At 37.6% G+C, this 15,881-nt stretch overlaps 1 protein-coding gene across 1 annotated transcript in view; it reads right to left on the bottom strand.

Moving 5' to 3' along the window:
• Positions 1 to 3: 3 nt before the first annotated feature.
• Positions 4 to 15,881, bottom strand: part of SLC22A15 (solute carrier family 22 member 15) — a 177,311-nt gene continuing 161,433 nt past the window's right edge. Inside the window, exon 15 of the transcript XR_013828315.1 lies at positions 4 to 55. The gene's annotated coding sequence lies outside the window, so the exon portion shown is untranslated. The remainder of the gene's footprint in view (positions 56 to 15,881) is intronic.

Here is a 15,881-nt window from a genome sequence, read left to right as displayed (position 1 = left end):
GCCTGGCATATTTTTCAGTTGACATCACCAGGAAAACACTGGGCGTGAAGAAAGCCTTTAAGGAAGAAGACATTTGGTTGTATTAATTTGTTATACCATGAAACTAACTGGTTCACCTAAGTTTCTGTGATACCTGAGTTAGGAAGTGGCAGGAAATAGGTGATGGGAGGAATTAATTGTTCCTAGTTCTTGGGAACACAGGGGGCTGCTTTCCCTCCCCCCTCTATTGCTCATGACACATGACAAATTTATCTGTTTTTAGTTAAAAGAGACCCAGCCAGAAGATAAAGACATAGAGATCGAGGGAACAAAAAAGAAAGTCCAGAAATAGACTCACACAAACACAGTCATTTGATCTTTGATAAAGTGTAAACACATTTCAGTGGAGGGAAGATATTTCTTTTCACTAATGTGTATTAGAAAAATTGGTTGTCCATAGGAAAAGAAATAATAATATATATTATTGATTATTGATATAAATCTCATACCTTACATAAAGATTTACCTCAAAATGGATCATAGATCTAAATGAGAAACATAAGCTAAATCCTTGTGACCTGAGTTTAGGCCAAGAGTTCTTAGGAATGATTAAAAAAAAATGGATAACTTAGACTTCATCAAATTTAAGAACTTTTGTTCTTCCAAAGATACTGTCATGAGAATGAAGAGACAAGATATGGACTAGGAGGATATATTTGAAAACTACCTACCCAACAAAGGACTTGTATCCAGAATATGTACAGAACTCTCAAAATTAGTAATGAGAGAACAACACAACTTAAAAATGAGTAAAGGGCTTGAACAGACACTTCACCAAAGAGGATATAAGGATGGCAAATAAGCATGTGAAAATATAGTCAGTATCATTAGACATTCAGGAAATGCAAATTAAAAACACGAAAAGATACATACTTAATTGAATGGCTAAAATGAAAAAATGGTGACAATACCTAGTGTTGACAAGTATACGGAGCAACTGAAACTCTCATACATTTCTGATGGGAATGAAAAATGGTTTGGTAATTTCTTATGAAGTTAAATATATATTTGACCCCCAGCAATTCCACTCCTAGGCATATAGCCTAGAGAAGTGAAAACCTGGTTTACACAAAAACCTGTACATGAATGTTCACAGCACTGTTATTTGTGACAGTCAAAAGTTGGATGCCACCCCAAAGCTTCTCAACAGGTGAATTGATAAACTGTGGTACATCCATAGCATATAATATACAACAATAAAAAGGAACAAATTATTGATATACACAACTTGGATGAATCTTAAATACATTGTGCTGAGTGAGAGAACACAGAGAACTTTCAAAAAGTTACATATTGTATGATTCCATTAATTTGGCATTCTCAAAAATTCTTGAAAAAAGACCAAGTTTTAGTGGTGGAGAACAGATCAGTGGTTGCCAGGGGTCTTGGGGTGAGGTGAGGGTGTGACTACCAAGGGATAGCATGAAAGAGGTTTTTGGAATGGTCTAACTGTTCTGTGTTCTGATTTTGGTGGGGTTTTCATGAATCTGTATATATGTTAAAATTCATACAACTTTTCACCAGAAAAAAAAAAGTGTTACTATAGATCATTTTTAAATAAAGAAACCCAAAGATATTAATTATAATGAAAATACAATCAAGTTACCAGGTCCTCATAGATAATACATTTTGTGTTATTTTATGGGAAAATGTAAGCATTGTGTAATCAAATAGTACCTTTTTTTTTTAATATTATTTTGCATTTTATTTATTTATTTTTTTGTGGTATGCGGGCCTCTCACTGTTGTGGCCTCTCCCGTTGTGGAGCACAGGCTCCGGACGCGCAGGCTCAGCGGCCATGGCTCACGGGCCCAGCCGCTCCACGGCATGTGGGATCTTCCCGAACCGGGGCACGAACCCGTGTCCCCTGCATCGGCAGGCGGACTCTCAACCACTGCGCCACCAGGGAAACCCCAAATAGTATCTTTTTAAAAAAAATTTTTAGAGCAGTTTTAGGTTCATAGAAAAATTGGGAGGAAGGTAGAGATTTCCCATATACTCCCTCCCCCAAGACATGCATAGCCTCCTCCATTATCAACATCTGCCACCAGAGTGGTACATTTGTCACAGTTGATGAACCTACACTGTCACACCATTATCACCCAAAGTCCTAATTTACATTATGGTTGACTTGGTGTTATGCATTTATGGGTTTGGACAAATGTATCCATCATTATAATATTGTACAAAGTATTTTCACTGACCTAAAAATACTGTGTTCTGACAATCATCCCTCCTCCACCCCCATCCCCCACCAACTCCTGGCAACTATTCTTTTTTACAGTCTCCATAGTTTCACCCTTTCCAGAATGTCATATAGTTGGAATCATACAGTAGGTAGCCTTTTTAGATTGGCTTCTTTCACTTAGTAATATGAGTTTAAGTTCCTCCATGTCTTTTCATGGCTTGATAGCTCATTCTTTTTAGTGCTAAATAATATTCCATTGTCTGGATGTACCACAGTTTATTTATCCATTGCCTACTGAAAGACATCTTGGTTGCTTCCAAGTTTTGGAAATTATGCATAAAGCTGCTACAAACATCCAGTTACAGGTTTTTATGTGGATATAAGTTTTCAGCTCCTTTGGGTAAATACCAAAGAGGGTAATTGCTGGATCGTATGACAAGGATATATTTGGTTTTGTAAGAATCCACCAAACTGTCTTCCAAAGTGGTTGTACCATTTTGTATTTCCACCAGCAATGATTATAATTTCCTGCTGCTCCACATCCTCTCCAGCATTTTGTACTGTCAGTGTTTCAGATTTTACCCATTCTTATAGTTGTGTAGTGGTATCTCATTGTTGTTTTAATTTGCATTTCTCTGATGAGCATCTTCTCATATGCTTACCTGCTATCTGTATGGCAGTGGTGAGGTGTCTTGCTGAGGTTTTTGGCACATTTTCTAACTGGATTTTTTGTTTTCTTCTTCTTAAATTTTAAGAGTTCTTTGTATATTTTGGGTAATAGTCCTTCATCAGATGTGTCTTTGGCAAATATTTTCTCCCAGTCTGTGGCTTGTCTTCTCATTCACTTGCCATTGTCTCTCATAGATCAGAAGTTTTTACTTTTAATGAAGTCCAGTTTATTCATTAGTTCTTTCACGGATGGTGCCTTTGGTATTTTATGTAAAAAGTCATCACCATACCCAAAGTCATCCAGGTTTTCTCTTAAGGATTTTTACAGTTTTGTTTTTTACATTTAGGCCTATTATCCATTTTGAGTTAGTTTTTGTGAAGAGTGTTATGTGTCTAGATTCTTTTTTCTTTTTTTTCTTTTGGCATATGGATGTCCATTGTCCCAGCACTATTTGTTGAAAATATTATGTTTCATTGTATTACCTTTGCTCTTTTGTTAAAGATCAATTGACTATATTTATAGGGGTCTGTTTCTGGGTTCTCCATTCTGTTCATCCATCTATTTGTCTATTCTTTTGTCAATACTACACTGTCTTAATTACTGTAGCTCTGTAGTAAGTCTTCTAGTCAAGTATTGTCAGTCCTCCAACTTTGTTCTCTCCTTCAATATTATGTTAGCTATTCTGTGTCTTTTGCCTTTCCATATAAACTTTAGAATCAATTTCTCAATATACACAAAATGACTTGCTGGGATTTTTATTGGGATTGCATTTAATCAAGTTGGGAAAAACTGACATCTTGACAATATTAAGTCTTCCTATCCATGTACATAGAATATCTCTTCATTTATTTATGGATCTTGTACCTAAGTATTCCATTTTGGGGGGATGCTAATGTAAATGGCATTGTATTTTTAACTTCAGATTCCACTTGCTCATTGCTGATATATAGGAAAGCCATTGGCTTTGTATATTAATCTTATATCCTGCAACCTGTCTATAACTGCTTATTAGTTGCAGGGGTTATTTTCTGATGATTTTTTCAGATTTTCTACATAGAGGATCATGTCACCTGAGAACAAAGAAAGTTTTATTTTTCCTTTTAAAATCTGTATACCTTTTATTTACTTTTCTTGCCTTATTACATTAGCAAGGACTTCCAGTATGATGTTGATAAGGAGTGGTGAGAGGGGACATCCTTGCTTTGTTCTTGATCTTAGTGGGAAATCTTCTAGTTTCTCACCATTAAATATGATGTTAGCTGTAGGTTTTTTGTAGATATTCTTTACCAAGTTGAAGAAGTTACCCTCTATTCTTAGTTTACTGAGAAATTTTATCTCAAACAAGTGTTAAATTTTGTCAGATACTTTTTTTGCTTCTATTGATAAGATCATGTGATTTTTCTTTCTTAGGCTGTAGATGTGATAAATTATATTAATTAATTTTTGAATGTTGAACCAGCCTTGCATACCTGGGATAAATCCTACTTGGTCTTGGTGTATAATTCTTTCTATACATCGTTACTGATATTTTGTTGAAGATTTTTGCATCTGTGTTCATAAGAGATATGGGTCTATAGTTTTCTTTCCTTGTAATGTCTTTGTCTCATTTGAGTATTAGGGTAGTGCTGGCCTCATAGAATGAGTTAGGAAGCATTCCTTTTGCTTCTATCCTCTGAAAGAAATTTTAGGGAGTTGGTATAATTTCTTCCTTAAATGTTCAGTAGAATTTACCAGTGAATACATCTGGGCCTGGTGCTTTCTGTTTTGCAAGGTTATTAATTATTGATTCAATTTCTTTAAAAGATATAGGCCTATTCAGATTGCCTGTTTCTTCTTCTATGAGTTTTGTCAAATTATGTCTTTCTAGGAATGGGTCCATTTCATCAAGGTGATTAAATCTGTGGGCATAGAGTTGTTCATAGTATTTCTTTATTATCCTTTTAATGTTCATAGGACCTGTAGTGATATCCCCTCTTTCATTTCTGATATTAGTAATTTCTGTCCTCTCTCTTTTTTTCTTAGTCTGGCTAGAGGCTTATCAATTTTATTGATCTTTTCAAAGAATCAGTTTTAGTTTTGTTGATTTTCACTATTGATTTTCTATTTTCAATTTCATTTATTTCTGCTCTAATTCTTATTATTTTCTTCTGTGTATTTTGGATTTTTTTCCTAGTTTCCTAAGGTGGAAACTTAGATTATTGATTTTAGATCTTTCTTCTTTTTTTTATTTTTTAAGAAGTGGATTTATTTAGAGAGAAACACACTCCACCAGACAGAGCGTGGGCCATCTCAGAAGGTGAGAAAGGCCTCTTTCTTCCCTTTTAATATATCCATTCAATGCCGTAAAATTCCCTCTAAGCACTGCTTTCACTGCATCCCACAAATTTTGATAGGTTGTGTTTTTTCATTTAGTTCAAAATATTTTAAAATTTCTCCTGAGATTTCTTCTTTGACCCATGTATTATTTAGAAGTGTGTTGTTTATTTAATCTCCATGCATTTGGAAATTTTCCAGTTATCCTTCTGTTATTGATTGTTTTTTTAGTTTAATTCCATTATGGTTTGACAGCAGACATTGTATGATTTCTGTTCTTTTAAATTTGCTTTATGGCCCAGAATGTGGTCTATCTTGGTGAGTGTTCCATCTGAGTTTAAGAAGAATGTGTATTCTGCTGCTGTTGGATAAAATAGTCTGTAGATATCAATTACATTTGGTATTTTTATTATATAAATATTTAGTTGTTTTTTAACAACTAACAACTTTTAACAAGTTGATGGTGTTGTTGAACTCAACTATGTGCTTACTGATTTTCTGCTTGCTGGATCTGTCCATTTCTGATAGAGGAGTATTGATGTCTCCAGCTACAATAATGGTGTCGTCTATTTCTCCTTGCAATTCTGTTGGTTTTTGCCTCACATAGTTTGACACTCTGTTGTTAGGTGCATACATGTTAAAGACTGCTATGTCTTCTTGGAGAATTGACTCCTTTATCATTACATAATGACCTTCTTTATCCCTGATAACTTTCCTTGCTTTGAAGTCTGCTGTCTGAAATTAATATAATTATTCCTGCTTTCTTTTGATTAGAGATAGCATGGAGTATTTTTCTCCATATATTTACCTTTTATCTTTATATTTAAAGGGGTTTCTTGTAGACAACATATAGTTGGGCCTTGGGTCTTGTTTTTTGATCCACTCTGACAATCTTTGTCTTTTAATTGGTGAATTTAGACTAGTGACATTCAAAGTGATTATTGATATAGTTGGATTCATATCTAACATGTTTGTTACTGTTTTCTATTTGTTGTCCTTATTCTTTGTGCCTGTTTTTGTCTTCCACTCTTTTTTCTGCCTTTTGGGGTTTTAATTAAGCATTTTTTGTGATTCCATTTTCTCTCTTTTCTTAGCATATCAGTTAATTAATAAGTTAACTTATTTTAACATTTTTTAAGTGGTTGACCTAGAGTTTGCAATATACACTTATAACTAACCCAAGTCTACTTTCAAGGAACACTATACCACTTCACAGGTGGTGTGAGTACCTTATAATAACGAAATAATCCTAATTTCTTCCTCTCATCCCTTCTATCCCTAGTATCATTGTTATCATTCATTTCATTTATATATAAGCATACATAAATGTGTGTGTATATATATAAATGTATTATATATATACATACACATATATATAATATACAGAAATACACATAGTCAAATTCATTGTTGCCATTATTATTTTGAACAAATTGTTTTCTGTTAGATCAATTAAGAATAAGAAAAATAAGTTTTTATTTTCCTTCTTGTATTCCTTCTTCAATGCTCTTCTTTTCTTTATGTAGATCCGAGTTTCTGACTTATATTATTTTCCTTCTCTAAAGAACTTCTTCAACTTCTTTAACATTTCTTGCAAGGCAAGTCTAATGGCAACATATTCTCTCAATTTTTGTTTGTCCAAGAAAGTCTTTCTTTCTCCTTCATTTCTGAAGAATACTATATTGGTGGTTTTTATTCTCTCAACACTTTAAATATTTCACTCCACCCTTTTCTTGCCTCATTTATGAGAAACCAGATGTAATTTCTTTGTTCTTTTATAGGTCAGTGTTTTCTTCCTTGTCTTTGATTTTCTGTAATTTGAATATGATACACCTAGGTGTAGTTTTTATGGCATTTATTACACTTGGTATTCTCTGAGTTTCCTGGATCTGTGGTGTGGTATCTGCAATTTATTGGGGGGAAATTACCAGTCATTATTGTTTCAAATATTCTGTTTGTTTCTTTTCCTTCTGGTATTCTCATTTTACACCTTTTGCAATTTTCCCACAGTCCTTAAATATTTTTTTTATAGTCTTTGTTCTCTTTAGTTTTCATTTTGGGAGGTTTCTATTAAGATAGTCTCTAGCTCAGAGATGTTTTTTCCTCAGCCATGTCCAGTCTACTAATAAGCCCATCAAAGGCATTTTCATTTGTTTCAATGTTTTGGGGTTTTTTTTCATCTCTAGCATTTCTTTTTGGTTCTTTTTTAGAATTTCCTTCTCTCTGCTTACATTACCCATCTGTTATTATATGCTGTCTACTTTATCAAATAGAACCCTTAGCATATTAATTCTAGTTATTTTAAATTCCCTATCTGAAAGTTCTGACATCTCTGCCATGTCTGATTCAAAGTGTGTTTTTTGTTGTTTCATATGCCTTGTAATTTTTTCTTGTCAAACATAATGTGCTGGGTAAAAGGAACTGATGTAAATAGGCTCTAGTAATGTGGTAGTGGGGAAATAGAGTCCTATGATCAATCTTTTAGTGAGCCTGTGCTTTGGACCATGGACTTCACTAGTGTTTCTCAGGGTTTTTTTCCCTCCTTCCTGAAGTGGGACAGGATGGCTAGAGTGGGCTGGAGTTGGCTATTCTCCTTCTCCCTTATGGAAGGCTAGAGCTTACTAGAGTTGGATATTTCCCTTCTCTCAGGTCTGATAATACCCCAGCAGGTCAGGTTTTGGTTAACCAGTTTCTGCTGAGGACAGGCCTTGCTAAAAAGAATACATTGCTCTGGTTCATCTTCCCTCCCCTGCAGGAAGCACGAGGGATTTTTGGTTTGGTTTTGTTTTGTTCTTTTTGATATTTACTGTGAGGATCTGGTGGAGAACCTAGAGGTAAGTCTCACAAAGTTGTGGAGCCCCCCCCCCCATGGCCGGGTCACTGGAGTTTTCTGCATTGAGCTTCCAGCAATTCATCAATTACAGTGCAGGTTTCCCTACCTTGGTGCTGGTTCCCATGGTGGTTTCTACGTCCATGCCTCTACTCTGTGACTCCCTGTATTTGCTTGTCTGTCTCTTCAATTTGGGGGAGCGTGGTCTGCCTTGTGTTATCTCCTCTCTTACTAATCCAAGAGGAGTTGTTAATTTTTCAGTCTGCTCAGCCTTTTTTGTCATTGTGAGGGTCGAGTAGCAACTTCCAAGCTCTTTACATGTGGAACCAGAGACCAGACATCCAATAGTGTCTGTTTTGAACTCTCATTAATAGATCTCAAATATTGCTAGTTATTAAAATGCTAATAGTAATTTAAAATTTTAAAATCAGACAGCTAACAAGTCAGATTTAAATAATTAAGTCTAATATTATGAGTGAAAATCAGGCGGGTAATTCTACATAAGTAAATATGCTATTACTGCCTTGGACAGTGGTCTTTCTGAATGATATATTTTAAACAGACATTTTGGAAATTTTTAAGAATATGTAGAAGAAAGAGGAGAGGGAGAAAAATATGCAATGAAATTAACAGTTGTTATTTTTGGATGGTGGAATAATTATGGGCTTATTTCTTTTTGTGACTTGTTTTTATACATTTTCTACAAAGAGCATATGCTATTTATAATCAGAAAAAAGGTTTAAATGCTACAAATGCTATTTAAAATAAAACAAAATGAATTCATTTCTTGATGCTTCTTTTTATATTTGCTTTCCAGTTTTGCCAACATTATTCTGCATAATCAGAAAACAGACCCAATCTTATAAATGTTCAAAAGTAGGAAAATACTATTAGCGCAACTGTAACGTACGTATTTCTGTGTTGGTTTTCTTTATTAAGATGTATCATGCTGAGGCAGGAAAGATATAATCAGAAAAAGAAACAAATGTAGGTCAGAGGCAGTAAGAGAACATTCATAAATCATTTTGCGGTACATGTCTATCTTTTCAAGGTAGCTACACAATTTCAAGGGCAAGCATTTAATATTTGAAAGTACACTGGGAAATTTTAAAAGAATCTTCAGATGATACAACCAAACTCATTGCTCTCATGCTTTGTCCAAGTCCTGTGCTGGGTGCCCAAAATGCAAAGATCCTATTCATTCCATAGGTTCCTCCCTCAGGTAAAATTAGAGAGTTGAGGCCATAGTATAAAAAGCGGTTATCATCAGTCCTATACTGAAGAGTCAAGCCCCAGCTGGCCCAGACAGGAATTGCTGTAGGGAAGCATGGGAGGGAGGGCTGAGTGTACACCGAGGAAGTGAGTGATAAGAGAGGTAGGTGGGAGGCAGCATCCTAAGCCAGGGATAACAGCTGGGCACAGATATAGAGACGTAGCCAGGGACTGTGGTCAGAGCAGAACACCTGAAGGATGCCAGATTAGTTTGAGGAGATTACACAAGGCGCTGAATTCAAGGCTAAGGTATTCTGATTTTTCCTTGTAGGCAATGGAGAGCCATTGAAGGATTTTAGACACTGATAGGACAGAAATTGTTCTTTAAAGTGATTTATTTTGCAGCTAGTTGTCTATGGGATTATCCATCTCTATTAGCCTGTCAGCCTTGCAGGCATAGATTGTGTCTGATTCACTGTTGTTGTGGGACTCAGGGCTGATACTAGCTGCTTTAACAGCATTGTGCAAATCAGGAAGGGTGGCCCCTCTGGGTAGACTCAGTCCTACAAGGCCAATGCTTGGTGAGCTGACCACACCTGTGTGAAAAAGATCTTCCAGGAAGAAGCAGTCCTCACAAAGGTTTATGGCTTGATGAGGAAATAGGAGAGAATTATACATAATTTCTCTGTATCTCCCCAACAATACAGTGTGGAAATTCCCACCCCCTTACCCTGCCATGTTTACTGCTATAGACAGAATTCACTCTTTGAGCAGTTATATAATCGTCTATAGTACAAGCATGTCAAAATTTACCCCACTTCTGATGGGCATTCCCTTTGTTTCCAGGTTTCTGCCTGGAAACAAACAATGCTGCAATTCATCTATATTTTTTGAGAGTTTAGAATGGCTTAAATAATGTAAGGAATGTCTTTTCTTCAAAGCTTAGATACAACCCAGCTGCCAAAGCATTTTGGCTTGGTCCTTTTAAAAATAAAAAAATCTATTTTTGAACATCTCTCAATACTAATGATATGTTTAATTTTTCTACCTCTTCTAGGGTCAATGTTGGCAGTTTACAGTTGACTCAAAAATCATCCATTTCCTCTAAATTTTCAAGTTTATTGTCACAAACTTTTACATAATAATATTCCTTTATGATTATTTTCATTTCTTCATACTAAACCCTCGATATTTCTCCCAAATCTGCTTTGTCCAGTTTTATGGAGATCAGAAAAAGGAACCATCATCATCCCAAATTTAAAGTCATCTTTGTCTCTTTCCTATCCTTCACCTCCCACATTCAATCTTCCATTCAATCCTGTCTGCCTCTAAAATAACTCTTAGGTCCATCCATCCATTCCTCCTGACCGCCATTGCCATTGCTTCTCTACCTCACCCTTGGGAATCTAATTCAAAGAAATAAATTATCATATATGAAGATACCAGATACAAGTAATAATGACAATACTATCAATAATAATAGCTAACATATATTAAACACATTTTATATGTCAGATACCATTTAAAATATTTTACAAATATTAAGCCATTTTACCTACATGACAACCCAGTGAGATAAGTACTATTACTTTTCTCATTTTACAAGTGTACTAGAAAATGTAAATACAAGGATGTTTATGACAGCATTATTTATAATAAAGACAAAAGGGTTGCCTATCATTGCTGGAATAGTTGAATAAAATGTGACCATCAAATGGAAGCAACCTGGGACTTCCCTGGTGGCGCAGTGGTTAAGAATCCACCTGCCAATGCAGGGGACAGAGGTTCAAGTCCTGGTCCAGGAAGATCCCACATGCTGCAGAGCAACTAAGCCCATGCGCCACAACTACTGAGCCTGTGCTCTACAGCCCACAGGCCACAACTACTGAAGCCCATGCGCCTACAGCCCGTGCTCCACAACAATGAGAAGCCCGTGCACAGCAATGAAGAGTAGCCCCCACTCTCCACAACTAGAGAAAGCCCATGTGCAGCAACAAAGACCCAACGCAGTCAAAAATAAAATACAATAAAATAAATTTTTTTAAAAAATGGAAGCAACCTGAGTGTTCAACAACAGATGAATGGATAAAGAAGATGTGGTATATATATATACAATGGAGTACTACTCAGCCATAAAAAAGAATGAAAATTTGCCATTTGCAGCAACATGGGTGGACTTGGAGGGTATTGTGCTAAGTGAAGTAAGTCAGAGAAAGACAAATTCTATATGATATTACTGGTATGTGGAATCTAAAAAATACAACAAACTAATGAATATAACAAAAAAGAAGCAGACATATAGAGAACAAACTAGTGGTTACCAGTGGGGAGAGGGAAGGAGGGAGGGGCAATATACGGGTAGGGGAGTAAAAGGTACAAAGTATCAGGTATAAAATAAGCTACAAGGATATATTGTATAACACAAGGAATATAGTCAATATTTTATAATAACTATAAATGGAGTATAATCTTTAAAAAAATTGTTTAGGGACTTCCCCAGTGGTCCAGAGGTCTCTTCCAATGCATCAGATGTGGGTTCGATCCCTGGTCGGGAACTAAGATCCCACATGCTGCAGGGCAACTAAGCCTGAGTGCCACAACTAGAAGGCCCGTGCACCACAACTACAGCGTGCTCTGGAGCCCATGTACCACAACTAGAGAGAAGCCCACACACCTCAAGTAAAGATCCTGCATGCTGCAACTAAGACCCAATGCAGCCAAAAAATAAATAAATAAATATTTTTAAAAGTTAAAAAAAAATCAGACCATCCATACCATACAACAGCATGTAACTATTTAAAAGAATGATTTGGATTAGTTCTCAACCCTGGTTACACACGGAATCATCTGAGTAGCTTTTGCAAAACATGCTTGTGTCCCACCCCAAAGCAATTAAATCAGTCTCTGGGGGTCAGTTAGGGTGACAGTCATTGAGTTATATTTGGCAGTTAACTTGGAAGGATGTCCATAACAAATTACTAAAGATGCCAAGAAGGTTGCATTACATAATGCCATTTTTAAAATTTTATTTATTTATTTTATTAATTTTTTTTTTTTGGCTGCATTGGGTTTTCACTGCTGTGCATGGGCTTTCTCTAGTTGCGGTGAGTGGGGGTTACTCTTTGTTGCGGTGCACGGGCTTCTCATTGCGGTGGCTTCTCTTGCTGCAGAGCATGGGCTCTAGGCACACAGACTTCAGTAGCTGCAGCACATGGACCCTAGAGCTTGTGGGCTTCAGTAGTTGTGGCACATGGGCTCAGTAGTTGTGGCTCGCAGGCTTAGTTGCTCTGCGGCATGTGGGATCTTCCCGGACCAGCATTCGAACCCGTGTCCCCTGCACTGGCAGGCAAATTCTTAACCACTGAGCCACCAGGGAAGTCCCCATAATGCCATTTATTAAAACAACGACAAACACACACCCCCAATCTGAGTGTATATCTTTCTACTACATTTATATTTGGTGTATATAGACACACTATGTAGATATAGATACAATATATATACTTATATAAAATGTCATATATTATATATAGTATATATATATATCATATATAATAATACATGGGAAAAGTATATATATGTGAACATGAAAAAAGTACAGATATATACACACATTGTTGTTATTAGTTAAGAAATGGGGTACAGGGCTTCCCTGGTGGCGCAGTGGTTGAGAGTCCGCCTGCCGATGCAGGGGACGCGGGTTCATGCCCCGGTCCGGGAAGATCCCGCATGCCGCGGAGCGGCTGGGCCCGTGAGCCATGGCCACTGAGCCTGCGCGTCCGGAGCCTGTGCTCCGCAACGGGAGAGGCCACAACAATGAGAGGCCCGCGTACCGCAAAAAAAAAAGAAAAAAAAGAAAGAAATGGGGTACAAATGGCTTGTAAGTGGGAGACAGAGAGGGAGGAGGCGGAGGGAAGATGGGAAGAAACTAAAAAAGCAAAAGAAGCTTAAGGCTGCTCTATAAGCGTGCATCATTTATATAATCAGAAAAGACTTCCACATTATCTTCTTTTTTTTAAAGCTGTCTTTTGCTTATGGCTTTAGCGCACACAGTGCTCTCTGCTGGAACAATGCTCCTCTGATTCTCTGCCTGGCTAACTGTTCCTTATCCTTAAGGCCTCAACTTACATGTCAGTTCCTCAGAATTCCTTTGAGTTGGATCAGAATGCGTTCTCTCTGTCACTCTCAATCCTGTCCTACTGCCCTTTGATTTTAGAGCACTTATCACAGTTTGAGATTAAATGTGTGCCATTTAGACCACATCTGTTTTCTGCTCTAGAGTGGAAGCCACAGGAGGTCAGGGACCAGGTCTGCTTGGCTCTCAGTAAACTCCCAGTGCCTTGCCTAGGGCTGGACACACAGAGGTCTCAGAAAAACCTTGGTAAATGTTTGGATCATTTCTCTGAACTTAATAACTTTCCCCATGTTCCTACCTTGTGCTTTAATGAGATTTTGTGCTCTCTGATGTCTGGGACTGTGTCTTCCACCTCTCAGCACTCTCCTCAGTGCTCAGCAGATCTCTGGCTGATTGCACATGCTGATAAACCTTGATGTCCCCAGGAGCATAAGCATATTTCCTACCATTCCACTGCTGCTGTCTCCTTCTCCTGCTGCTCTGGGAGAAAGATAAATGGGGATAGAGTTCCCAACTACCCCAGAGGTTTCAGTTCTTTGGAATACACTTCAGCTCTTTTGACTATACTTACATGGTCATTAGTTGCCAAGTATTGTAAATTACAGGTCTTTTTTTGGGGGGTGGGAAGTGAGGGAGGGCTTTCCCTCCTATCCCCTCTTATTATGAACTTATGTTGCCCCCCCCCGCTCAATTCATGTGTTGAATTCCTAACCCCTAGTATCTCAGAATGTGAGTGTATTTGGAATCAGGGCCTTTAAAGAGGCCATGAAGTTAAAATGAGGCCATTTGAGTAGGGTACAAATCCAATCTGACTAGTGTCCTTATAAAAAGAGGGAGAAACATCAGGGATGCATGTGAACAGAGGAAAGGCCATGTGTAGACACAGCGAGAAGGTGGCCATCTGCAAGCCAAGGAGAGCCCTCAAGAGAAACCAAACCTGTTGACTCCTTGATCTTGGACTTGTAATCTCCAGAACCGTGAGAAAAGAACTTCCACTGTCCAGCAGCCACTGCACACCAGTACTCCTCTGTTGAAGACCTCATGTGGGTTCCCCAGGGCTAAACAGGCCTAAACAAAGGCACCGCCCTTTGTTCACTCCCTGACACCAGTCAACCAATTGCCCCAGGAAGGGCAACAACATTTCAGCTGGTGTCTTCTGAAGGGTGAGTTTCTTACTTTTCTGGGACATGTTTCTGCTACTCTTTCCACCTCTACCAGAAGCTGGGGACAGCTTTTTCTTTACTCAGGACTTTCAATTCTACGACCACAGAAAGCTCAATTCCTTCTTTGTTATTTTTCTTCAAATGAGTCTCCCAAAAAGTCTTGATAACATTCTTTTTTTTTAATTAATTAATTAATTTTTGGCTGCGTTGGGTCTTCGTTGCTGTACGCAGGCTTTCCCTAGTTGTGGTGAGCAGGGGCTACTCTTCGTTGTACTGTGTGGTCTTGTGGAGCATGAGCTCTAGGTACGCGGGTTTCAGTAGTTGTGGTGCACGGGCTTCAGCAGTCGCAGCTCACGGGCTCTACTGCGCAGGCTCAGTAGTTGTGGCAGACGGGCTTATTTGCTCCACGGCATGTGGGATCTTCCCGGACCAGGGCTCGAACCTGTGGCCCCTGCATCGGCAGGCAGATTCTCAACCACTGCACCACTGGGAAGTCCAATAACATAGCATTCTTGATTTAGACCCCCAACTTGGAACCTACTAAAGTAAAATCTTTCTTTTGAGCTTTCTCTCAGGACTTTAGGAAACCTAGAAAGCCCACAAAGGCTACATGAGGAACAATGCCCTTTCTTTCCTCTCAGAGTGCATGCTGGAGGCTTCATCACCAAAAGGAACACTCAGACCCCCTTCTCTGCTTCACTACTCAGAAACCACAATATTTGTTCTTGAAACATGATTAAGGAAACCAAATGCCAAGGAAAACATAGCTTTTTACCATGGGTTTATGGAAGTTTATAATCTACAGTCAATGTTGAGAAAAAAAAAATTTGGCCTTTTGGGCAGATGTTCCTTCAATAAAAGTGATCAAGGTCAACCCATCCAGAGAAAACAATAACAACAATAAGAAAAGAATGAATGAAGTTTGATTCCTAAACATCAAGGAGTCTTTATTATTAAACATTAAAAAAAAAAACATGATGGAACGAAGTGCCAAATGACTGGTACCAATTGAAGTAACTCTTTCACATGTTGCTTTAGTTCCTAAACTTATCATAAAACACTAAAATTTTTCTTACTCCCAAGTCTCTGTCTCAGTATGTAAGCCTCCTTAGGGTCATGGGATAATGGAGTGAACACAGAGACAAGTCTGATTTGCAGAACCATAGGATATTTTACTGTCTTCATTTTATACTCTAGTATCAAGAGAGGCAACATGATATTACAAGCCCTATTCAGAGGAAGGCTATAACAAAGTCCTATTAACAAAAGATATGTAGGTTAAGTCCTATTCTTCCACACTGCAATGTCTATCACAGATCATTCTCTCCCAT

Source organism: Stenella coeruleoalba (assembly GCF_951394435.1).
Source record: "Stenella coeruleoalba genome assembly, chromosome: 1".
Taxonomy (NCBI): Eukaryota; Metazoa; Chordata; class Mammalia; order Artiodactyla; family Delphinidae; genus Stenella; species Stenella coeruleoalba.
This window is presented reverse-complemented; position numbering and strand designations above follow the sequence as displayed.